The sequence below is a fragment of the Gorilla gorilla genome, chromosome 13 (genome assembly GCF_029281585.2).
Source record: "Gorilla gorilla gorilla isolate KB3781 chromosome 13, NHGRI_mGorGor1-v2.1_pri, whole genome shotgun sequence".
Taxonomy (NCBI): domain Eukaryota; kingdom Metazoa; phylum Chordata; class Mammalia; order Primates; family Hominidae; genus Gorilla; species Gorilla gorilla.
Window position 1 is genome coordinate 32,466,569 of NC_073237.2, and position 25,405 is coordinate 32,491,973.

At 37.9% G+C, this 25,405-nt stretch overlaps 2 long non-coding RNA genes across 4 annotated transcripts in view; one reads left to right on the forward strand and one right to left on the reverse strand.

Annotated features, from left to right (window-relative positions):
* LOC134756859 (uncharacterized) overlaps positions 1-25,405 on the reverse strand; it is a 211,846-nt gene that overhangs the window by 151,879 nt on the left and 34,562 nt on the right. For all 3 annotated transcript variants that reach the window (XR_010130183.1, XR_010130184.1, XR_010130182.1), the window contains exon 2: positions 12,991-13,137. This is a non-coding gene — a long non-coding RNA (uncharacterized lncRNA). The remainder of the gene's footprint in view (positions 1-12,990; positions 13,138-25,405) is intronic.
* Positions 465-8,502, forward strand: LOC129524770 (uncharacterized). Its single transcript, XR_008668689.2, has 4 exons — positions 465-737; positions 1,359-1,528; positions 4,353-4,502; positions 7,211-8,502. It is a non-coding gene; the product is annotated as an uncharacterized lncRNA (long non-coding RNA).

The window sequence follows — 25,405 nt, forward strand, 5'->3', positions numbered from 1 at the left end:
TGGAAATATAAGGGCCAAACTAATTTTAAAAAATAAATAGTAGAGTTTGGGGTTTAAATAAGATTGAATAAGCACATTATCCCTCCTCTCCCAAGAAATATCAATAGAAGCCTAGATCGAATGCAGTAGACAATCTGAGGACTCTCAACAGTAAATTGTAGCAGGTAGATTGGGTAAGAAAATTAGAATTGAAAATACTAAAAACTCAAGTGGTACATTTTCTGTTTTCATTTTGTTTTGTTTTGTTTTGTTTTATTCTATATAATACAGTCTCAACTCAAGTGCAGTCAAATCCTAAAACTATATACTAAGCATGGACAGAAATACCTCCAAAAGAATATCTGTCTCTCTCTCTCTCTCTCTCTTTTTATTTTTTTCACCAGAGAAGCAGGAATGGGAACCTTTATGGGACAGAGACAGTATCCTCAGGTTTTTGTTTCATTTTGTTTTTCTGTTCTACCCAGGTTCCAGGTGTGTCTTAGTTTTGAAGCTTCACAGCAGCTGAGTAGTAGTGTGTGGTGAGCATAACAAATACCTAAAACTTTCAGGAAGGAGAATCCTTCTCTCTGACCGTGGGAACTATGGTCTGAAGATGAACGCCAATCGCAAGATAATTCAAATATTGAAATTATGAAACAATGACTTCCAAATCAGCTATGATAATGTGATCTACAAGCTAAGGTCTAATATCCTCAAAACAAATGGAAAGACAGAACATCTTAGCAGGGAAATAAAAGGTATAAATGAAAATAATGGAAATTTAGAACTTCAAAACACAATATCCAAAATCTGAATTATACTTGATTGCCACAAAGTTTGTCACAGTTACTATGGGACTGAATGAAGGGGGACGAACGCAGAAATGAAAACTTAAAACAAAAGTAACTATTTTAAAGGAAAGGGCCAGGGGAAGAAGAGGGCTCCCTGCTTCTAGTGAGCAAAGGCAGAAGTCCTGAGCTTCTACAGCCCTTCATATTTATTGGGTAGAAAGAGCAGGGAGGAGGAGGTAACAATTGGTCAGCTGCTTAATTGATCACAGGTTCACCTTATTGCTAACAGGCTTCAGATGTGCCTAATCACAAGCAACACTGCACTTGGGGCGTTGACTGCCCTCAGCATTTCTTCTGGGCAGCAGACGCAGTTTGTCAATTTGCCAACATCCTGCTTCTGTGAGAACAGTTTGCTGTTTACTCATATAGCCTCCAGTGGTATACTGAGTTGATCACGACTCTCAATCTCTCAGCCTGCAACATCTCTCCCTTTTTGTTTTTGCATTAATTAAATAAGATCTGTCCCTATGTCATGGGGGTTGATGTCAGTGTGATTCTGGTTGGTTCTTGTTCCGTCTTTGCATTCAGATTCAACTGGCTCATGGTTCGTACCGGGGGAACCAGGCCCATGGTTGGGATCCAGGGGTCCCTCCAGTCTCCTGTTCCATGGTCGCACACACCTTGAGGGCATCCACACGGTTTGATCGTCTCCTTATATTGCTGCTGGCAGACTCGTGACGGGGTTTGTCATTCATCTGGTAAGTTTCAGTTTCTCTGCTCCAGCAGACCTTCCTCATTCAAGTCCCAAAAGACCCTATCTGTCCCTGTCTGTCCCTGCAAGTTTCTGCTAGTCTCTACTAGTCTCTGTTAGTCTCTGCTAGTCTCTATCTATCCCTATAGTCCCTGTTTGGGTTCCACTTGCTGCAGTTCGCCACGGTTACTACAGGACTGACTGAAGGGAGACGAAAGCAGAAATGAAAACTTAAAACAAAAGTAACTATTTTAAAGGAAGGGGCCAGGGGGAGCAGAAGAGGGCTCCCTGCTTGTAGTGAGCAAAGACAGCAGTCCTGAGCTTCTACAGCTCTTTGTATTTATTGGGTAGAAAGAGCAGGGAGGAGGAGGTAATGATTGGCCAGCTGCTTAACTGATCACAGGTTCACATTATTGCTAATAGGCTTCAGATATGCCTAACCACAAGAAACACTGCGCTTGGCGTGTGACTGCCCTCACCATTCCTTCTGGGCAGCAGAAGTAGTTTGTCAGTTTGCCAACATCCTGCTTTTATGAGAACAGTTTGCTGTTTACTCATATAGCCTCCAGTGGTATACTGAGTTGATCATGACTCTCTCTCTCTCAGCCTGCAATGATCACGACTCTCTCTCTCTCAGCTTACAACACCTGATGGACTCAATAGCAGAATGAGAGTGAGATGACTGAAAGAGGAATCAGTGAACTTGAACCTAGATCAACAGAAACTATCCAATTTGAATAAGAGACAAAAGCATTGAAAAAAATGAACAACAGCTCTCCCTAGGGTATTGTGGTAAAATGCCATAAGGTCTAATCTTTATGTCATCAGAGTCCCAGAAGAACATAAGAAAGGAAGGGTAATTTGGAAAAAAAATTATATATATGTTATAAATATATAAATATATATAAATACACACACACACACACACACACACACACACACATATGAGTAAGCAAATTGAATCAGTAATAAAAATTTGCCCATCAAGGAAAAGCTCAGGGCTGGATGGACTCACAAGTGAATTCTACCAAACATTTAAAGAAGAGTAGATACCAATTCTTCTCAAACTCTTCCAAAAAGTTAAAGAGGGAATATTTTCATACATATTTTGAGGCCAGTATTACCCCAATACCAAAACCAGATCAGGACACTATAAGGAAAAACAAACAAACAAACTATAGGCCAATATTCCTGATGAACATTGATGCCCAATCCTCAGAAAAATACTAGCAAACCAAATTTAGCAACATATTTAAAGAATCATTCACCATAATCAAGTGGGATTGATCCCTGGGATGCAAGGGTGCTTTAACACACATAAATCAATAAATGTGATACATCACATTAACAGAATATAAGACAAAACCATATTATCTCAATAAACACAAAAAAAGCATTTGACAAAACTCAATATCCTTTCATGATAGACACTCTCTGATTAGGTATAAAAGGAATATACCTTACCACAATAAAGGCCCTATATGGCAAACCCACAGCTAGCATCATACTTAATGATGAATAGTTGAAAGATATTTTTCTAAGGCCAGGAAAAGACATCTTAATAGGAAAGGAAGAAATGAAATTGTTTTGTTAATGGCATGATTTTATATATAGAAAACCCTAAAACAAGCTTGTCCAACCTGTTGCCCGCAGGCTGCATGAGGCCCAGGATGGCTTTGAATGTGGCATAACACAAATTGGTAAACTTTCTTAAAACATTATGAGATATTTTTGGCAATTTTTGTTTTTTAGCTCATCAAATATCACTATAATTCATAACTGGGGATTTTTTTTCTCAATTCTAGCCCATAATGGATACCAAGATATGAGGCATAAAGTTCTCTAACAATTCATATTCAATTTATTCATAGTACTTTGGTTTGCAAGACAAACGTGAAACTTGAGCCAATTTGGAGTGCCATTAGCTGAATAGTAATTGGTCTCAAGTCAAGAGTTGAAAGTTTAGCCAATTACTTCGAGTTAAGGTTGATTAAGTTTCCTGCCAATCATGTAATAATTCTGGGACTGCTATCATGATTCTAGATACTGAGTAAATAGACTAATCTGTTTAAACATTTTTCTACTATTAAGTTTGGGCAAGATGGGTATACACTTACATACATAGGTTTATGTGTGTTCAGTAAGTGAATATGCAGAGAAATAAAATTTCATTCAAGAGAAACACTCATTTTTATGTTACCAATGTAGGAGGTGGCATAATATTTTTTAAGTATTTATAGTGGAACGGATATGCCTTGAAAACTGCCTCTGCCACCTTACCAACTGTGATATTTTACATAACTATTTAATTTCTCAAACTTCTGTTTTCTAATTTGTAAAATTTTAAGGGGTTATTTTGAAGAGGAATAGCATAAACAAGGAAGGCACATGTGATGCATGCCTTGACATTTTTCTTTCAGGTTCTTCCATGTAGTAGGAAAGAGTATTAGTCTGTTTGCATTGCTATAAAGGAATACCTGAGGCACAGTAATTTATAAAGAGGTTTGGCCAGGCTTAGTGGGTCACACTCGTAATCTCAGCACTTCAGGAGGTCTTGGTGGGAGGATCGCTTGAGGACAGAAGTTAAAGAATAGACTGGGTTAGTAGACCCTCTTTCTACAAAAAAAGAAAAAAAATATCTGGATGTGGAGGGTCGCTCCTGTAGTCCCATCCACTCAACAGGCTGAAGTGGGAGAATGACTTGAGCCTGGGTGGTTGAGGCTGCAGTGAGCTGTGATGACACTGCTGTACTCCAGCCTGGGTCTTTATCTCAAAAACAACAATGACAAACAACAACAACAAAGACATTTATTTGGCTCACAAATCTGCAGGGTGTACAAGAAGCATGGTGCCAGCATCTGCTCAGCTTCTGATGAGGGCTCTGGGAAGCTTTTACTCATGGAGGAAGGCAAGGGGAACCAGCATGTCACATGATGATAAAGGAAGCATGAGAGAGAGGTGCCAGACTCTTCAACAACCAGGTATCATGTGAACCAACAGAGTGGGAACTCACTCATTACCAGGAGGAGGGCACCAAGCCATTCATGAGCGATCTTCCCTGCTGACCCAAACACCATCCCACCAGACCCCACCTCCAACATTTAGGAACATATCCCAACATGAGATTTGGAGGGGACAAACAGCCAAACTGTATCAGAAAGTTGGCTGTCAGTGGTTCTGACCTTACTAAGTTAGGACTCTTTGATCTGAGGAGGATAAGGGGTTTTTTATTCTCTTTCTTGACCTCTCATACTTACTGAGAACATTCTAATTTTTTGATCTCCTTAATTATGTGTGGAAGAGTAAGGTCCAGAGTCCAAGATTTGATCTCTAATTCTACTCAGTGTTCTCTCTGACACTTAAATCGATACTTTAACTAGTTTTATTTATTTATTTAGAGACAGAGTCTTGCACTGTTGCCCCGGCTGGAGTGCAGTGGTGCAATCTCAGCTCACTGCAACCTCTGCCTCCCAGGTTCAAGTGATTCTCCTGCTTCAGCCTCCCAAGTAGCTGGGATTACAGGCGTCCACCACCACACCCAGCTAATTTTTTTCTATTTTTTAGTAGAGACAAATTTCACTATGTTGGTCAAGCTGGTCTCAAACTCCTGACCTCGTGATCCGCCCACCTTGGCCTCCCAAAGTTCTAGGATTACAGGTGTGAGCCACCATGCCTGGCCACTTTAACTAGTTTTAAAACAATTGTTACTTTAGCACAAATTCTACCTATCATAGAAATAAGGATGCAGTTTATAGGGAGTGTCTACGTTATTTTTCCTCCTTGTTTTCATGGTATTTCATGTTTTCCTTGCTCAGACCAGACTCATGCAATCGTTAGCTCTCAACTCATAAGTGAACACCTGTTACTGGATTTAATTGAAGTGACTATACACAGCTGTTTTATGTATTTTTCAGAATTTCTGATGTCACTCTGTGGGTGTTCCTTATTGATTTAGCAGATCCATCAGTTGGCTTTGAGGCCTGGACTTTTAAGATGCCAGTTCTGGATTTCCCAGATCTTTCATGGACTGTGTAGATAGTGAATATTTTCATGAATAATATTAAGATGTAGTATGTACATAAAAATTAGCACAGAACAAGCTCAGCTTCTTTCGGAAATAGCACGATAAACTAACAACATTTATTGAGGGTCTGGTAGACAGAGTTCTAAAATGTTCCTATAAGGTTTCCCAACTTAATACCTGGTACTGTGAAAATGATGAGAAATATCTTTACCCACTCGTTGACTGACGGGCATTTGGGCTGGTTTCATAGTTTTCCGACTGTGAATTGTGCTGCTATAAACATGCATGTAGAAGTATTTTTTTCATATAATGGCTTCTTTTCCTCTGGGTAGATACCCAATAGTGGGATTGCTGGATCAATGGTAGTTCTACTTTTACTTCTTTAAGGAATCTCTTCACACTGTTTTTCATAGTGGTTGTACTAGTTTACATTCCCACCAGCAGTGTAGAAGTGTTGCCTGTTCACCACATCCATGCCAACATCTATTATTTTTTGATATTTTGATTAGAGACATTCTTGCAGTAGTAAGGTGGCTTTGATTTGCATTTTCCCGATTATTAGTGATGCTGAGCATTTTTTCATATTTTTGTTGGTCATTTGTATATCTTCTTTTAAGAACTGTCTATTCATGTCCTCAGCCCACTTTTTGATGGGATTGTTTGTCATTTTTTTCTTGCTAATTTGTTTGAGTTTCTTCTAGATTTTGGATATTAGTCCTTTGTCAGATGTATAGTTTGTGAAAATTTTCTCCCACTCTGTAGGTTGCCTGTTTACTCTGCTGACTGTTCCTTTTGTTGTGCAGAAGCTCTTTAGTCTAATTAAGTCCCACTTATTTATCTTTGTTTTTGTTGCATTTGCTTTTGGGTTCTTGGTCATAAAGTCTTTGCCTAAGCCAATGTCTAGAAGGGTTTTTCTGATGTTATCTTCTAGAATTTTTATAATTTCAGGTCTTAGATTTAAGTCCTTGATCTATCTTAAGTTGACATTTGTGTAAGGTGAGAGATGAGGATCCGGTTTAATTCTCCCACAGTGGCTTGCGAATTATCCCCAAAATTGTCATGTGTATATATATGACAAAATACTAGTCAGTCATAAAAAGGAACAAGTTAGTAACACTCACAGCCACCTGGATGAAATTGAGCACTGTGATTCTAAGTCAAGTAACTTAGGAATGGAAAACCAAACATTGTGTGTTCTCACTCATAAGTGGGAGCTAAGCTATGAGGATGCAAAGGTATAAGAATGATACAATGGACTTTGGGGACTCAGCAGAAAGGGTGAGAGGGGGGTGACTGATAAAATACTACAAATTGGGTTCAGTGTATACTGCTCAGGTGATGGGTGCACCAAAATCTCACAAATCACCATAAAAGAACTTACTCATGTAACCAAATAACTGTTCCCTGAAAACCTATGGAAATAAAAAATAAAATAAAATAAAATAAAATTAATAAAAGCAAGCATTGTGCCAAAAAAGGGAATATGATGAGAAATCACAAGTGTTATTATGCTACCTTTCATGGCAAAAGGGATTTGGCAAATATATTAACATTACAAATCAGTTTACTTTGAGTTAATTAAAAAGGAGATTATCAGGGCGAGCTTAATCTAATTACATAAGCCATTTAATACCATAATATATATCTTTTTCTCTCTGGTGGAAGAAGAGAAAGTCAGAGAGAATCAAAGCATGTGAAGACAGACCTCATGCAAGGAGGTCTAGGAGCCTAGAGTGATCTTCAGCCAACAGTCAAAAAGATAACTGGGACAACCACAAGGAACTGACTTCTATAAGAGAAATGAGCCTGGAAAAGGACTCCAAGCTTCAGATGAAAATGTAGTTGGCTGACACTTTGATTTTAGTCTTGTGAAACCCTAAGCAGAGAATCCAAGTAAGTCCCCCTGAACTTCTCACCTAAAGAACAATGAGTTAATAAATAAGGGGTACGATAAGTCATGAAATATGTGGTAATTTATTACAAAACAATATATAATGATACACATACCTATCTGGTAGCCAGATATTATCCTAAGTATTTTCCATATGACATTTAATTTGATTTAATTAACACAGCAACTCCATAAGAGACAGATCCTTTTAACTATTTTGCAGGTGGTAAACTGAGGCTCAAGTAATTTATGTGATTTGTCTAAGGTCCCATAGGCTATAAGTGGCAGAGCCCAGATTGAGAAGTGTTTGGCTGTTCATACAAGTGCAAGCAGCTTTCATTAAACTATTCTCAGAATTCTGTCAGAATAGCTAGCAAGGATACCAACTATCTAGGGAAAGTCACACCAAAGGAGTGACCCAAAGAAACACATTTTAACCTGAACTGCCTGGTAATACACTAAAGGCAAATCAGCCCCAAAGACTAAAATTGTTAATTTTCTGTGATTCCTCCCTGTTTTATTTAATATAATATGACCTTAACCTAGTCTTGATATCTGATTTCTGAACAATGAGTCAAGAGAGTTGCCTTCTCTATGTAGTAGTACTTTATTGTTGTCAAAGACTTGTCCTTTGGTGCTTCATATTTTGCTTTACCTACATGAAATATTGCTAATTTAGGTGATAGCCTAACTATTTATAGTTAAATACACCCACCAAGTTCCCTTTACCCTTCAAATTAACTAAAAAGAAACAACTTCCTACTTCTTACACCACATAAAATTCATATTTTGCTTTAAATGTAATTTTTCAGCATAGAGCCTAGTGGAGTTCACTTAAAACTAACCAAATCAGCTGTTAAAATTGTTCATTTGATCACATGGGTTATAGGCATAGTTATTTGACTGAGTTATGACAATGCTCAGAAACAGAAAAGACAGTCAAAGGTTATCATGTAAGTCCAATAAAAATTCAACAGTTGTTTTTAAAGACTTTCATATGATAATATTGTTTCACTTTCTATTACCCATATTTGATTTCATTTACAAATAAAATACTACCCACTCTATGAATCATGCTTTTATCTCAAATATATCTAGAGTGAATCTCTATGATTTTTAGAATACAGAAATACACATTTTAAAAAGATTTTAACATTTATTGTAAATAATTTAAGACAACTTTTAGATACATCACCTGAGTGTTTAACTCAATTTTCATGACCCAGGTGGCCCAAATTAGTCTTTTTTATAAATTGTTTTTTGAGTTGAAATTATTCTTTCACACCTAAAGAACTCTATCTGATGCTCTAGAGAGAAATATTCAATGGAACTTCACAATGTTGAACATTTCCTGCATTCTCCATTGTAGATTGTGATGAATGAATCAATATGTGCTTACTAAAAACAAATGATACAATTTAAGGAAATATATTATTTTGAGTCCTGATTCAAAGAAAATAACCAAATATTTAAAATTTATTTAAAATTTGTAGTTTATTTATATAATTATAACATCTTCAAAATCAATAATGATTTTCTTCATTTAGTATTTAAACATAACTATTTTCTCATAGTACTAGAGTCGCCATAAGCATCACTCTATGGCTATATAATTTCTGACATGTGCTTTTATTGGAATTCATTAATAATTTCATTATTTTTAGGTATTTAGATCATGGCCCACTTTCCCCTACAACCATGATACCTGTTTAAATTGACAAATCATAGTTGTATGGATTTATGGGGCAAAATGTGATGTTTTGATATACGTATATGATACAGTTTGATTAAATCAAGCTGCTTAACATATCCATCATCCTGCTTACCTATCATTTTTAATAATGAGATATTTGAAATGTATTCTCTTAGTTATTTTCAAATACATAATACATTATTATTGACTGTAGTCATCCTGGTGTGCAATGAATCTCAAGATGAATATTTCCATGAACATTAAAAAAAATTCTTCCATTTTGAAATGTCACTTTTCATTAATTGTGACTCTGATACTTCTCCGCTTGACATCTCCACTTACGCAATAAAAAAATTCATTGTACACTTTATCTTCTAGGGACTTGACATGTGCAAGCCCTTCACTTTCATTTTTTTCTAAGCCAGCTTTCTCCATCCCCTCATATCAATGCCTCAGCATCCAGTGATTAAATCCCAGCATTTCTATCACAGTCTATCTCCATCACAATATTTCCTGTTTTGCAGTATAACTGGTGATTAACTTTAATTACAATCATGACTACTCCATAGCAGAGGCCAAAATGATGATTACACATCATGTTTCATAATATTTTTCAGTTAGATGAAGCTTCAGTGCAGCTACCCTGCTAAAATAACTAATTTGCGTATCATTATATAGAGTTCAAATGAACTTATTTTATCCACTCCCACCCATTAGTCATCTTATTGCAGTTTAGAAAATATATTGACTCTGGACCATGAGTCTGTAGGTAAAGATAACAGTTATAATGATGAAAAAAAAAATTTTCTCAGGTCATTCTGTATTTTTCCTGATTGAATTGATTATATCACTCATAGGCCATCAAGGCACCACTAGAAACTTTTCTATTAAACATAGTACTGGAAGTTCCAGCCAGGGCAATCAGTCAAGAGAAAGAAATAAAGGGTATTCAAATAGGAAGAGAGGAAGTCAAATTGTCTCTGTTTGCAGATGACGTGATTGCATATTTAGAAAACCCCATCGTCTCAGTCCAATATCTCCTTAAGCTGATAAGCAACTTCAGCAAAGTCTCAGGACACAAAATCAATGTGCAAAAATCACAAGCATTCCTATACACCAATAACAGACAAACAGAGAGCCAAATCATGAGTGAACTCCCATTCACAATTGCTACTAAGAGAATGAAATACCTAGGAATACAACTTATGAGGGATGTGAAGGACCTCTTCAAGGAGAACTACAAATCACTGCTCAAGGAAATAAGAGACGACACAAACAAATGGAAAAACATTCCATGCTCATGTATAGGAAGAATCAATATCATGAAAATGGCCATACTGCCCAAAGTAATTTATAGATTCAATGCCATCCCCATCAAGCTACCACTGACTTTCTTCACAGAATTGGAAAAAAACTACTTTAAACTTCATATGCAACCAAAAAAGAGCCTGCATAACCAAGACAATCCTGGGCAAGAAGAACAAAGCTGGAGGCATTATGCTACCTGACTTGAAATCAAACTATGCAAGTCTACAGTAACCAAAACAGCATGGTACTGGTACCAAAACAGATATATAGACCAACGGAACAGAACAGAAACCTCAGAAATCACACCCACATCTACAATCATCTGATCTTTGACAAACCTGACACAAACAAGCAATGGGGAAAAGATTCTCTATTTAATAAACACTGTTGGGAAAACTGGCTAGCCATATGCAGAAAACTGAAACTGGACCCCTTCCTTACACCTTATACAAAAATCAACTCAAGGTGGATCAAAGACTTAAATGTAAGACCTAGGACCATAAAAATCCTAGAAAAAAACTTGGGCAATACCATTCAGGACATATGGGCAAAAACTTCATGTCTAAAACACCAAAAGCAATGACAACAAAAGCCAAAATTGACAAATGGGATCTAATTAAACCAAAAAGCTTCTGCACAGCAAAAGAAATTATCATCAGAGTGAACAGGCAACCTACAGAATGGGAGAAAATTTTTGCAATCTATTCATCTGACAAAGGGCTAAGATCCAGAATCCACATAGAACTTAAACAAATTTATAAGAAAAAATCAAACAACCCCATCAAAAACTGGGCAAAGGATATGAACAGACACTTCTCAAAAGAAGACATTTATGCAGCCAACAGACATATGAAAAAATGCTCATCATCACTGGTCATTAGAGAAATGCAAATCAAAACCACAATGAGATACCATCTCATGCCAGTTAGAATGATGATCATTCAAAAGTCAGGAAACAACAGATGCTGGAGGGGATGTGGAGAAATAGGAATGCTTTTACACTGTTGGTGAGAGTGTAAATTAGTTCAACCATTGTGGAAGACAGTGTGATGATTCCTCAAGGATCTAGAACTAGAAATACCATTTGACCCAGCAGTCCCATTACTGGCTATATACCCAAAGGATTATAAATCATTCTACTATAAAGACACATACACACATATGTTTATTGCAGCACTACTCACAATAGCAAAGACTTGGAACCAATCCAAATGTCCATCAATAATAGACTGGATAAAGAAAACGTAGCACATGTACACCATGGAATACCATGCAGCCATAAAAAAGGATGACTTTATGTCCTTTGCAGGGACACGGATGAAGCTGGAAACCATCATTCTCAGCAAACTATCACAAGAACAGAAAACCAAACACCACATGTTCTCACTCATAAGCGGGAGTTGAACAATGAGAACACATGGACATGGGGCGGGGGAACATCACACACGGTGGCCTGTCAGGGGGTGGGGAGGTAGGAGAGTGATAGCATTAGGAGAAATACCTAATGTAGGTGACGGGTCGATGGGTGCAGCAAACCACCATGGCATGTGTATACCTATGTAACAAACCTGCACATTCTGCACATGTACCCCAGAACTTAAAGTAAAATTTAAAAAAGATTTAAGTGAACCCAGTAATAACTATTATAATTTATTGAATATGTGCTATTAGTGTAGTACTATGCTGAGTTTAACATAGTATCCTATTGAACTTTTACAAAAAGACTCTGAACTGAGTCTTAGAAAAGTTGGGCAACTGACTGAGGTCATTTTGTTGGCCAGTAGCAGAGCCGAGATCTAACCTCAGGTTTATATTACCTCCTGAGCCAAGGCTCTAAACCTGCGGTTTCATATAGAAATATCTTTGCGGGATGCTTCACAGACATGGCTGTATCTTCCTATACACAGTATATGAAGGTCATACCATTGTGTATTTACTCACTCACTCACTAACTCACCTTACAAACTATTTAAGGAGGGCTCACCATTTCACAAGCACTAAGTATCATTTGTAACTTCATTCAATGTTGAAGTTCCTGCTTTACTGTTGCATAAGGAGGCAATTCAAATGACTTGAAAAGGGTTTGAACATTTTCTCTTAGGGACATGAGAGAAGTCTTTTGTACAGAGGCTTCAAAATTAAAGGTTATTTTCCTGGGGAAGGAGCATAACAGATATGAGAGTTTACTGTAAGACTCACTGAGTCTGGAATACTCTGAAGCTTGAGCCCTATCAGAGAAAGTTCTACTCAAAGAAGGCTGGAGATTTCCAAGAAAACAAAACTAAACAATGTGTAAACATGAAGATGGAAGTTTTGTGGCTGTGATGTGATTACTCACAAAAGTGTGGGTGCAGCAGCCTAAGGCGTTGCAGAAGTTGGGGATATTCACTCTCCTCTCAGGTCCCATGCTATCTGCACTGGGGAATCATGGAGGGTGATAAATGTGGTAACAGAGAAGTTGAAACAAAGAGCTAAAACCAGACGACTTGGCCAGATGCGCACTCCAGATCTCTAATTGTGTCTTTAACAGGAAAAATAAAATTGTATACTTACTATATCATAAATCTGAAGAAGAAATGTTTATAAATTCTGCCCCCTAACCTCTTTTTTCCCGTTAGAAAGATTCAACGTTTCCGAGTATGTAGGGTATTGATCAAGGTTTTAGCCATATGGTTTCCCAAGAACTCTAAGGAAATACACCTGTAAAGGTAAAAGAAAGTAGTAACGTTAGAGAAAATAAGAGAGAGAGAGAAATTACATGTGTGTTTTAGCATCTTATAATCCCATTAAATACTTCATTGATTTAGATTGTCCATCCCTATAAACTCTTAAACGAAAACTTATCAAACATATTCAGATATTTGTAACTTTTCAAAATCTCAATACTAATATTGTTTGTCCACCTTTTACAAAATAACTTCATTTATATTAAAGAGATTTTATATGTTTACTGTGAAAAAATTAAGGTCAAGGACAGATTTATAAAAGATAAGGAAGAGACTGCTCTACATTCTAGCCAACAATTCGCCATTTTGGATAATAAATCCAAAAAGCAACACAGTTGTTTTCTAGTTTATGGGTGATAATTAAATTTATCTCACCTGCTAGTGAAGCTTCACTCTTTTCAATTATTTATAGTCCTTTTGCATTTCATATATGCAAACTGTCAGTTTTATTGATCAAGATGATTGTGTGGATTTTTTTACCCTTTGACTTGATTTCCTCATTTTGAACCATCTTTCATACCCATTGACTATTTATGTCATGTATATTGTGCTAGGTGCTAAAGATTCAATGGTGCATATTCATTCTATCAGTAAATCTTAGTTCTTGGAACAAAATCTATCCCAAATCAGACCACGTCTCACTATCTCCACTACTAAAAGCATAGTGTAAAGCACCATCATCTGTTGCTTAAGCTACTGGAGTAGTCTCCCAACCAGTCTCCCTCCTTCACTCTTGTTTATTTGGTGATGGAACAACCATCAGAATGGGTAATAATAAAATTACATTTCCCAAAAGAAATGATCCCAATCTTTATCCCCCTTCACTCTTGTTTATTTGGTGATGGAACAACCATCAGAATGGGTAATAATAAAATTACATTTCCCAAAAGAAATGATCCCAATCTTTATCCCATTCCTATTTTACTCATATGAAAATTTACTCATCTCTAAAAGCCTTGCCTTCCCAGAAAAATAGAGAGAAGGTAGAGGTATAAATAAGAGATTCCACCACACCTTTTATCTAGGGTAGTGTATCCACCCTGGAGATTTACACAAAATGGGCAAGTCTGGTGCCTTTTCCCTGAGAAATTCTGTTCTAAGTTGAAGGACTATGGTTGACTCACATAGGAAAGTGCTGTCCAATTTTCTCAGTAAAACCTTCTGCTACTTTAGGTTACATAGCAACACATGTTTAATAATGATAATGATAATAATTTACAAGGAGACCTTAGCCTCTCATAGATACCATGGAATTACAAATGTTCTCATTGATGATAAATAGCACTAATTAAGATGCTTTTCTCTCTTAACATAAAATATAATGATTTATATCCCAATAAAGCAAGAATACTCAATTCCCTGGGATAATTGCATGAGATTTCTGAAATCTTTAATGCCTTTCCTTCTTGTTCTATTCACCTCAGAATTGTTTTTGTTTTCATTTTACTTATAGAGGTTTCTACTCAAGTTAGTTTTCATCTCAATGGACCTACTTCATTTTTTTTCAGACTTGCCAAGCTGCTACTGTTAGGTTTGCTCATATGAATCCTATGGAGTCAGAATGACTGCTGTGTTAAAAATGATTGCATTCAAACATATCCATGGTGCAAAAGTTCTCATATATATAGAAGGTAGGCTGTTACATACCATTAAGGTGACTAGAGCAGCCTTCTTACCTTTCTGTTATGTTACCTTCCTGAATATAGGTGAATAGAGTAAGTACAGAATACTACACTCACTCTTGCTTCTGCAGATGTTTCCTTTCTGCATATGCTCAGCTTTAGATGTCACATTACTTACACTCAGATATCTTAAATAGCAAATAACTTTCTTTCAGTGTCAGCAAAAATTTTTAATAGTCTTCTTAACTACAGAATTCAAAAAGTATCACCTTCCAGGAATTTAAGTTCAAATAAAGTAAAATTACTAGTCTTGTGTTTAAAATAAAATGAAAAGTCTCTTAGCTTTTTGAGTATAGTTCATTGAGACAGCATCCTTTCACTGGATGTTGTGGAATTCATACTTGCTAAAAATGTAGTTGCTCCCAGGGTTTGTTACAAATATTTAGACAGTTTGCCTGCACTTATTAGCATGTACGCCTGATGAAAAGGGGGAGGCTAGGCTTGAAAAGACAGGGTTAAACCAAGTTGAATCAAAATGACATTGTAAGAAGCATCACATTTTGCTCCTTAGCATGAGGAAAAATTCATAAGTTGAGTGCCTATGCAGTTAAATAAATCTAAACTAATTGTAATCACCATACTATACTCATATTACCACTGAAGATGTCAAGTTTAGTTTCACAAATTTAGAGTGCTGGGATCCTTTCAGAGAAGCCCACAAACCAACAGTGCTTATTTGACAGTAAGTCATTAGAGGTCTACTGGTCATTTAAAAGTAGAGGTATTTTTCATTTGCATAGCTGTCTGGGTATGCTGCTCCTGTAATATACCGCCTGGGTGACTGCATTTGCAAATGTGTTAGAATATTCAGTTAACGTATGCTATCCTAAACATGGATGGGAGAAAAAGCCCAGGCTGTTTTTAAACCTAATAGATTTTGAAAACCTGGAATATAATTTGAAGCTGAAGCCTCCAGGGATGTGAGTTCTGCAATAGCCAGTTGCAAAAAGTTTTTTCTTGCAGAACTATTCCACAAGAATAGCTGCAGTGCAAATATTGGCCTGTCAGAAAGTCAAAAACTGTGTCAAGAAGTGATTCCAAGGAAGTAGAACATGAGTTTAGTGTGAGGCTTAGAATCAGACAGACCTGATTTTTGATCTGGGATCCACTGTTTATTAGCCAGGCACATTTTTTAACCTTGCTGAGTCTCAGTGTTCTTATATGTAAAATGGGAAGATAGTGCCAGTTTCCTAAGGTTGTTTTAAAGATTAAATAAGATAATATGAACATAGCATGCTGTGCTCAACAAATGTTCCTGCTGCAACTGATTGTTGCGATTGAAGCTACCTGGGTTTCCTTAAAGGCTATACATCTATAAATCATCTTCTGAGGTCTCAGAGAGGAACTTTTCTCTGCAATGGAAAAGTGTTGCCTGCATAATTATCTCTGTGGCAGAGCTCCTCCTACCAAGAGGAAGCAAGGAAGCATTGTTCCCCAGGATCAGGGTCATACTCAAGGCCATATGTTTCAACCTGAGCTCCCGCTTTTCCTCTCCACAAGTGCTAGTACACGTTCCTGCTCTGCTGCAGGAACTTCCAGAGATAAGATGGTCCACTCCATAGCACAGAAGATTCCATGCCAAGTTGGCTGATCTCTGGAGGATAATGCTTGTATGTTACTCACACGGCCACCTTCCCAAAATGAAGCCTGTTTCAAGACAGCTGGGTTGGGTGGGCTCTCTTTTTCCTCTCTATTTCTGATACTCCTGCCTCTTCTCAGATTTAGTGCTACGCCAGTCTACAAGACAGTATTTTCTGATACCAAGTGAAATTTTAGTTCAGGGACTCTGTTGTCCTTACCTGCTGCTTAGCATTGGTTAGCATCACACTGTCCTGCCTCAATACATTTTTCCTAACTTTAATCTTAGTGTCTCAGTTTCTTCCCTTCCAGGAGGACCCTGGGCTCCAAATGCAAATTGGTATACCCTCTGTCCAGAACTGTGCACATCAAGATAGAAAAGCTGTTTTACAAAGACATAGAAAATGGGCTCCAAGTTGACATTCTGAATCAACCTCTATTATATGTTGAAACCTCTAGCATAATTTTCATGTTCTAATTCATCAGTCATCCTTCTACATTATTTCACCTAATTGCCAAATAAGCATTATGTGTGGGAAATATTATCATCTCTATTTGATATGTAAGGAAGTTGAACCACAGTTCAGTTACATGCCTAAGGTCATCTAACTAATAATTGAGAGAGCTAGGAGCTAAGCTCAGTTATTATAAATCCAGCAATTATTCTTCAGAAACACAGAAACCTATTTTTTCTTTGGTCATTTTAAAGTAGTAGTCTATACATAAGAAATACACTTGCCTATTTTTTATTAGATCATTTTAAGATAACTTTTTAAAAGCAGACTGCATTGCTGAAACAGCTATGTATCAACATTAACTGAATATAAAATAAAGTGATTTCAATAGGTTGAGTATCCCTAATCGGAAAATCCAAAATCTGAAATGCTTAAATGAGCATTTTCTTTGAGCATCATATCAGAAGGTTTCAGAGTTTTGAGCATTTTCAATTTTGGATTTTCAGATTAGGGCTGAATATAATGCAGATATCCCCAAATCTGAAAAAAAAAAAATCCAAAGTTCAAAACACTTCTAGTGCCAAAAATTTCAAATAAGGGATACTCAACCAGTATTACTACAGACAAATTTGAAGAAATAATATCACAATACTTATTCCCATCAAGCAGTACTTAATGTAAGCCTAATGTTCTTTCTTCTGCTTAAGAATTACTTGCTCCAAACTTCTGGTGCTTCTTATGCCAGAGTCCGGGACTCACTCTACTTGGATATCAAGCAGTCTTCTAAATGCTTCCCCTGGCCTCAATGTTCTCCATCTGCCATAAGCTTGCAAATGACAGACTTATGGGTTTAGAGCTAATAAGAAAAAAATGTCATTTTTAGCTTTCCTGTTTTGCTGATCAATACAACATACTAGAAAGAATATAAATTTGCAGCCTGACAGATATGGGTTCATAATTTACTCTTCACAAACTCTGACACATTACTTAAATTCTTTGAGTCTAGTTTTCTCATTTGTAAAAATGATTAAGGTAAGTCACTCAACTGAAAACTTACTGTTCTAGAAATGAAACACTTGCGTGTTTGACTCCAAGGCCAGTGCTCAGTCCACCAGACCATGCTGACGCTGGGGATTTCTCTCTGGCTCTTGTGTTCTAATTTTCAAAAATAAAGTTATGAGGTGGCAATTAAAAGTCCGCCACAGCCTTTGTCCTGGGAATCATGGCCCTTTAAATGTCTCAGATCAAGAATTCTACTTCTTGGAGTATGAAATATTGAATATGCATGTTTTCTTTGTGAAAGGAGTCACATATATCCTCAGAATTTCAAAGGAATCCTTGCCAAAAAATATTAAGAATAATTTCCTTGTAATCTAAAATATTTCCTGACTTTCAATAGTGAATAACGTATGCCTGACAGGGGAAGCTCCTTGTAGTTCTTGGTTTTGGTGCTAGTATCCCATGACCCTGATATCCTGATAACCTGCTGTAAATCAACACACATTTACAGTCTGGAGACTGTCCCAAAACACTCATCCCAACACTCCTGACCAGTTGATATTATACCAGCAATATCCCTTTTCAAGGTTCCACACATATGAACGAACAATTCAAGGATTTGTAAATAATAGAGAGAAAAGATGTGTGGTATAAAGGGAAAGCTATTCAAAACCTAGTGCAACTTAATAAAGACATTGATAAAGTAGAAAAAACCCTCCCATGCTTCATTTTTGGATGCAGAGTCATTGCTTTAAAAGAACAAGGTAGGCCAGGCATGGTGGTTCACGCCTGTAATCCCAGCACTTTGGGAGGCTGAGGCAGGCAGATCACTTGAGGTCAGGAGTTCAAGACCAGCCTGGCCAACATGGTAGAACCCCCATCTCTACTAAAAATACAAAAATTAGCCTGGTGTGGTGGCGGGCACCTGTAATCCAAGCTACTCAGGAGGCTGAGGCAGGAGAATTGCTTAAACCCAGTAGGCGGTTGCAGTGAGCTGAGATCAGGCCACTGCACTCCAGCCTGGGCGACGCAGTGAGACTCCACTTAAAAAAAAAAAAAAACAGCAAGGTAGACAATAGGGCAGATTAGGGAGATGGAAATGGTGATCCTGCAGATTGCTGAAGGGAGGTACCATTGGCTATGTTCCTGCCCTTTCTAGAGCTGGGAATATTTATATCTACTTCAATGTCCAGAGATGTCTGAGAACAACTGCTTATCTCAGGACCTAACAATAATGTGTAGCTGCAAGTTATTTGTTTTCATGAATATCTTTAGTTTTGGTGTAGGGAACAGTTTACACCTGTTACAGGGTATAGGGACATGTCTATTGACTGGCAACATCATGGAATTTCTGGAACAAATAAGAGAACAGTCTGTATTGGGAGAATGAGAAGTAAGCTATTGACAATAAAAATATACTGTAAACAGGGCAAGCACATTTCTTGGTACTTAAAGAACTGGGTAGTACATGCTTTTTTCATTATGAATATAATAAAAGCTGCCCATCCCTGTTTACATTTATAGAGTTTTACTTTCTTCACAGCCTAACATAAATTTGCTCAAGCCATATAAAGAAAAATAAAATATTCCTTTACTTGCACTAAAAAAGGGAACTAATGTTTAATGAGTGCCTATAACATGACACACACTAGGAGGAAAAGACACAAAAATTCTTGAATCAGTCCTGTTGTTCTATGATGTTCAGAGTGGAAGTAACAAAAGAGGCTTAGAGAATTATGTGAGGTTCTCCTGTGACACACAGCCTTGTAAGTGGCAGAGCCAAGAGTCAAACCCAGCTCCCCTGACTCCCTGTCCAGTGAACCATCCATTACTTGACACTTGATAAAGAAGAATTCCAAAAGGAAGATGTTACCTGTGGAATTGAATACAGGAATTCATGCTAGGCTAAGAAATGATCAGCACTTTAACGTGGAGCAAGTTTTACATAAAGCCCCTGCTTGAGTGTACCAAACTGAGTTTTAAAGGCATTCCTATTTTGATAGTGTACCCAACTGGAAAGTTCTTAAAGTGACACACTTTTCCACTGTAGGGTTAGCTAACATTATAAACAATAACTAATGAATACTTTATGAGCACAGTAACTAATTCAACATGACTATAGCAATAGGTTATTATGCTTTGTTATTACTCATTTATTCATTCAACACCTCCTTATTGATAGATTTCTGTATCTAGATGCTGGGGAAACCACAGTGGCAAAAACACACTTAGTAAAATCTGTATCATTTAATGGATATGTGCATAATCATCTGAAATTTTTAAATTTTCTGATAGTTTAAATTATTTTTGAAGAGTTCAGTTCTCACTTCATATAGGCAGATAAAGTAGCAGGGTGATGCTGTAGTACATCCCTCCCAATTTGAGCTCAAAAGACCAGAATAAATTTAAGACAGGGATATCTCCATCTATTCACTCTTTGGCATTATAGCTCATAGTGTTAATCAGGAATATGGGGATGAGGACATAGTAGAATCCAAACCAACAGTTCAAGTAAACAGAATGAGGGGATCCTGGACTTCCACTATGTAATGCCCCATATAAAAAGAACAATAAGTTAATACTTAATTGAATCAATGTTAATTGAAAAACCATAAGGGGAAGAGACTGTGACTTTTCCTTCACCAGTAACACTACTACTAAAACCCACTAGAAAAGTTGGATAGAGAATATTACAATCTGCATGTTTGAAAGTGCTTAAAGCATGTGTTAAGTTAAACTTGATATTCACCTACGTTTTTCCCTTTATAATATATGCCAATTTATAAGTGGTAATCTAGATACTAAGACACTGAGCAGTAACTGTTGGCAATCTCACAGAGCAGAGAAAGCAAAAATTGGAGTTTTGGGAAGGCCAACTAGAAGAAACCATAGAAAACAGTACAGGCTTTCAGCTGAGGCAAACAAAGGGGAATCCATAGGAATGTAGATAAACTAGAAATAGACTAGCACCCATCAAGAATGAAACCAAGCTTTAAATTAGCTCAATCCCAGACTGGATTAAGATTACCTGCTGCTAGCTAACTGCCTGATAGAAACAAAACACAACTTCTCAAGCAAAGATGATCTCACCCAGAGCTTAAATTATCGCTGTAATTTTCTGAAATTTATAGTGCTCAGCATTTACTGGAAAATTACCCGGCACGCCAGGAGAAAAGAACAATTGGCAAAAAACCAAGAGAAAATAGAAACATATCCACAGAAGACTTTGATTGATTTTAAAATAACCATAATTAGCATGTCTAAGAAATTATATGACACAGTTTAGTATTTCATCAGATACCTGAATCACATAAAAAAAGAATTTAATGGAAGTTCCAGAAGAGAAAAAAATAATAAAAATTTAAGAGCTTCGGTTGGGTTCCAAGATGGCCAAATAGGAACAGCTCCAGTCTACAGCTCCCAGTGTGAGCAACAAGGACGATGGGTGATTTCCCCATTTCCAACTGAGGTACCAGGTTCATCTCACTGGGGCTTGTCAGACAGTGGGTGCAGTGCACCGAGCTTCAGGCAAAGCAGGGCGAGGCATCACCTAACCCAGTAAGTGCAAGAGGTCAGGGAATTCCCTTTCCTAGCCAAGGAAAGTGGTGACAGGTGGCACCTGGAAAATCGGGTCACTCCCACCCTAATACTGCACTTTTCCAATGGTCTTAGCAAACGGCACATCAGGAGATTATATCCCGCGCGTGGCTCAGAGGGTCCCATGCCCACAGAGCCTCGCTCATTGCTAGCACAGCAGTTTGAGATCCAACTGCAAGGCGGCAGCAACGCTGGGGTAGGGGCACCCACCATTGCAGAGGCTTGAGTAGGTAAACAAAGCAGCCAGGAAGATTGAACTGGGTGGAGTCCACCGCAGCTCAAGGAGGCCTGCCTGCCTCTGTAGACTCCGCCTCCAGGGGCAGGGCATAGCCGAACAAAAGGCAGCAGAAACCTCTGCAGACTTAAATGTCCCTGTCTGACAGCTTTGAAGAGACTAGTGGTTCTCCCAGCACAGAGTTTGAGATCTGAGAACAGACAGACTGCCTCCTCAAGTGGGTCCCTGACCCCCAAGTAGCCTAACTGGGAGGCACCCCCAAGTAGGGGCAGACTGACAGTTCATATGGCCAGGTACCCCTCTGAGACGAAATTTCCAGAGGAACGATCAGACAGTAACATTTGCGGTTCAGCAATATTCGCTGTTCTGCAGCCTCCGCTGCTGAGGCAAACAGGGTCTGGAGTGGACTTCCAGCAAACTCCAACAGACCTGCAGCTGAGGGTCCTGACTGTTAGAAGGAAACAACAAACAGAAAGCACATCCACACCAAAACCCCATCTGTACATCACCATCATCAAAGACCAAAGGTAGATAAAACCACACAGATGGGGAAAAAACAGAGCAGAAAAACTAAAAATTCTAAAAATCAGAGCGCCTCTCCTCCTCCAAAGGAACGCAGCTCCTCACCAGCAATGGAACAAAGCTGGATGGAGAATCTCTGACCAGTTGAGAGAAGAAGGCTTCAGATGATCAAACTTCTCTGAGCTAAAGGAGGAAGTTCGAACCCATGGCAAAGAAGTTAAAAACCTTGAAAAAAGATTAGACGAATGGCTAACTAGAATAACCAACGTAGAGAAGGCCTTAAATGAACTGATGGAGCTGAAAACCATGGCACGAGAACTAGGTGATGAATGCATAAGCTTCAGTAGCCAATTCGATCAGCTGGAAGAAAGGGTATCAGTGATTGAAGATCAAATGAATGAAATGAAGCAAGAAGAGAAGTTTAGAGAAAAAAGAATAAAAAGAAACGAACAAAGCCTCCAAGAAATATGGGACTATGTGAAAAGACCAAACCTATGTCTGATTGGTGTACCTGAAAGTGGCAGGGAGAATGGAACCCATCTGGAAAACACTCTGCAGGATATTATCCAGGGAAACTTCCCCAACCTAGCAAGGCAGGCCAACATTCAAATTCAGGAAATACAGAGAATGCCACAAAGATACTCCTCGAGAAGAGCGACTCCAAGACACATAATTGTCAGATTCACCAAAGTTGAAATGAAGGAAAAAATGTTAAGGGCAGCCAGAGAGAAAGGTCAGGTTACCCACAAAGGGAAGCCCATCAGACTAACAGCTGATCTCTCAGCAGAAACACTACAAGCCAGAAGAGAGTGGGGGCCAATATTCAACATTCTTAAAGAAAAGAATTTTCAACCCAGAATTTCATATCCAGCCAAACTAAGCTTCCTAAGTGAAGGAGAAATAAAATCCTTTACAGACAAACAAATGCTGAGAGATTTTGTCACCACCAGGCCTGCCCTAAAAGAGCACCTGAAGGAAGCACTAAACGTGGAAAGGAACAACCGGTACCAGCCACTGCAGACACATGCCAAATTGCAAAGACCACTGATGCTAGGAAGAAACTGCATCAACTAACGAGTAAAATAACCAGCTAACATCATAATGACAGGCTCAAATTCACACATAACAATATTAACCTTAAATGTAAATGCCTAAATGCCCCAATTAAAAGACAAAGACTGGCAAATTGGATAAAGAGGCAAGACCCATCAGTGTGCTGTATTCAGGAAACCCATCTCATATGCAGAGACACACACAGGCTCAAAATAAAGGAATGGAGGACGATCTACCAAGCAAATGGAAAACAAAATAAGGCAGTGATTGCAATCCTAGTCTCTGATAAAACAGACTTTAAACGAACAAAGATCAAAAGAGACAAAGAAGGCCATTACATAATGGTAAAGGGATCAATACAACAAGAAGAGCTAACTATCCTAAATATATATGCACCCAATACAGGAGCACCCAGATTCATAAAGCAAGTCCTTAGAGACCTACAAAGAGACTTAGACTACCACACAATAATAACGGGAGACTTTAACACCCCACTGTCAACATTAGACAGATGAACGAGACAAAAAGTTAACAAGGATATCCAGGAATTGAACTCAGCTCTGCACCAAGCGGACCTAATAGACATCTACAGAACTCTCCACTCCAAATGAACAGAATATACATTCTTCTCAGCACCACATCATACTTATTCCAAAATTGACCACATAGTTGGAAGTAAAGCACTCCTCAGCAAATGTAAAAGAACAGAAATTATAACAAACTGTCTCTCAGACCACAGTGCAATCAAACTAGAACTCAGGATTAAGAAATTCACTCAAAACCACTCGACTACATGGAAACTGAACAACCTGCTCCTGAATGACTGACTACTGGGTACATAACAAAATGAAGGCAGAAATAAAGATGTTCTTTGAAACCAACAGGAACAAAGACACAACATACCAGAACCTCTAGGACACATTTAAAGCAGTGTGTAGAGGGAAATTTATAGCACTAAATGCCCACAAGAGAAAGCAGGAAAGATCTAAAATTAACACCCTAACATCACCATTAAAGGAACTAGAGAAGCAAGAGCAAACACATTCAAAAGCTAGCAGAAAGCAAGAAATAACTAAGATCAAGGCAGAACTGAAGGAGATAGAGACACAAAAAACCCTTCAAAAAATCAATGAATCCAGGAGCTGGTTTTTTGAAAAGATCAACAAAATTGATAGACTGCTAGCAAGACTCATAAAGAAGAAAAGAGAGAAGAATCAAATAGACGCAATAAAAAATGATAAAGGGGAGATCACCACCGATCCCACAGAAATACAAACTACCATCAGAGAATACTATAAGCACCTCTATGCAAATAAACTAGAAAATCTAGAAGAAATGGATAAATTCCTCAACAGATACACCCTCCCAAGACTAAACCAGGAAGAAGATGAATCTCTGAACAGACCAATAACAGGCTCTGAAATTCAGGCAATAACTAATAGCCTAGCAACCAAAAAAAGTTCAGGACCAGATGGATTCACAGCCAAATTCTACCAGACGTAAAGGAGGAGCTGGTACCATTCTTTTTGAAACTATTCCAAATAATAGGAAAAGACAGACTCCTCCTTACCTCATTTTGTGAGGCCAGCATCATCCTGATATCAAAACCTGGCAAAGACACGGCAAAAAAAGAGAATTTCAGGCCAATATCCCTGATGAACATCGATGCAAAAATCCTCAGTAAAATACTGGCAAACTGAATCCAGCAGCACCTGAAAAAGCTTATCCACCATGATCAAGTGGGCTTCATTTCTGGGATGCAAGGCTGGTTCAACATACGCAAATCAATAAACGTAATCCAGCATATAAACAGAACCAATGACAAAAACCGCATGATTATCTCAATAGATGCAGAGAAGGCCTTTGACAAAATTCAACAACCCTTCATGCTAAAAACACTCAATAAATTAGGTATTAATGGGACACATCTCAAAATAATAAGAGCTATCTATGACAAACCCACAGCCAATATCATACTGAATGGGCAAAAACTGGAAGCATTCCCTTTGAAAACTGGCACAAGACAGGGATGCCCTCTCCCACCACTCCTATTCAACATAGTGTTGGAAGTTCTGGACAGGGCAATCAGGCAAGAGAAAGAAATAAAGGGTATTCAGTTAG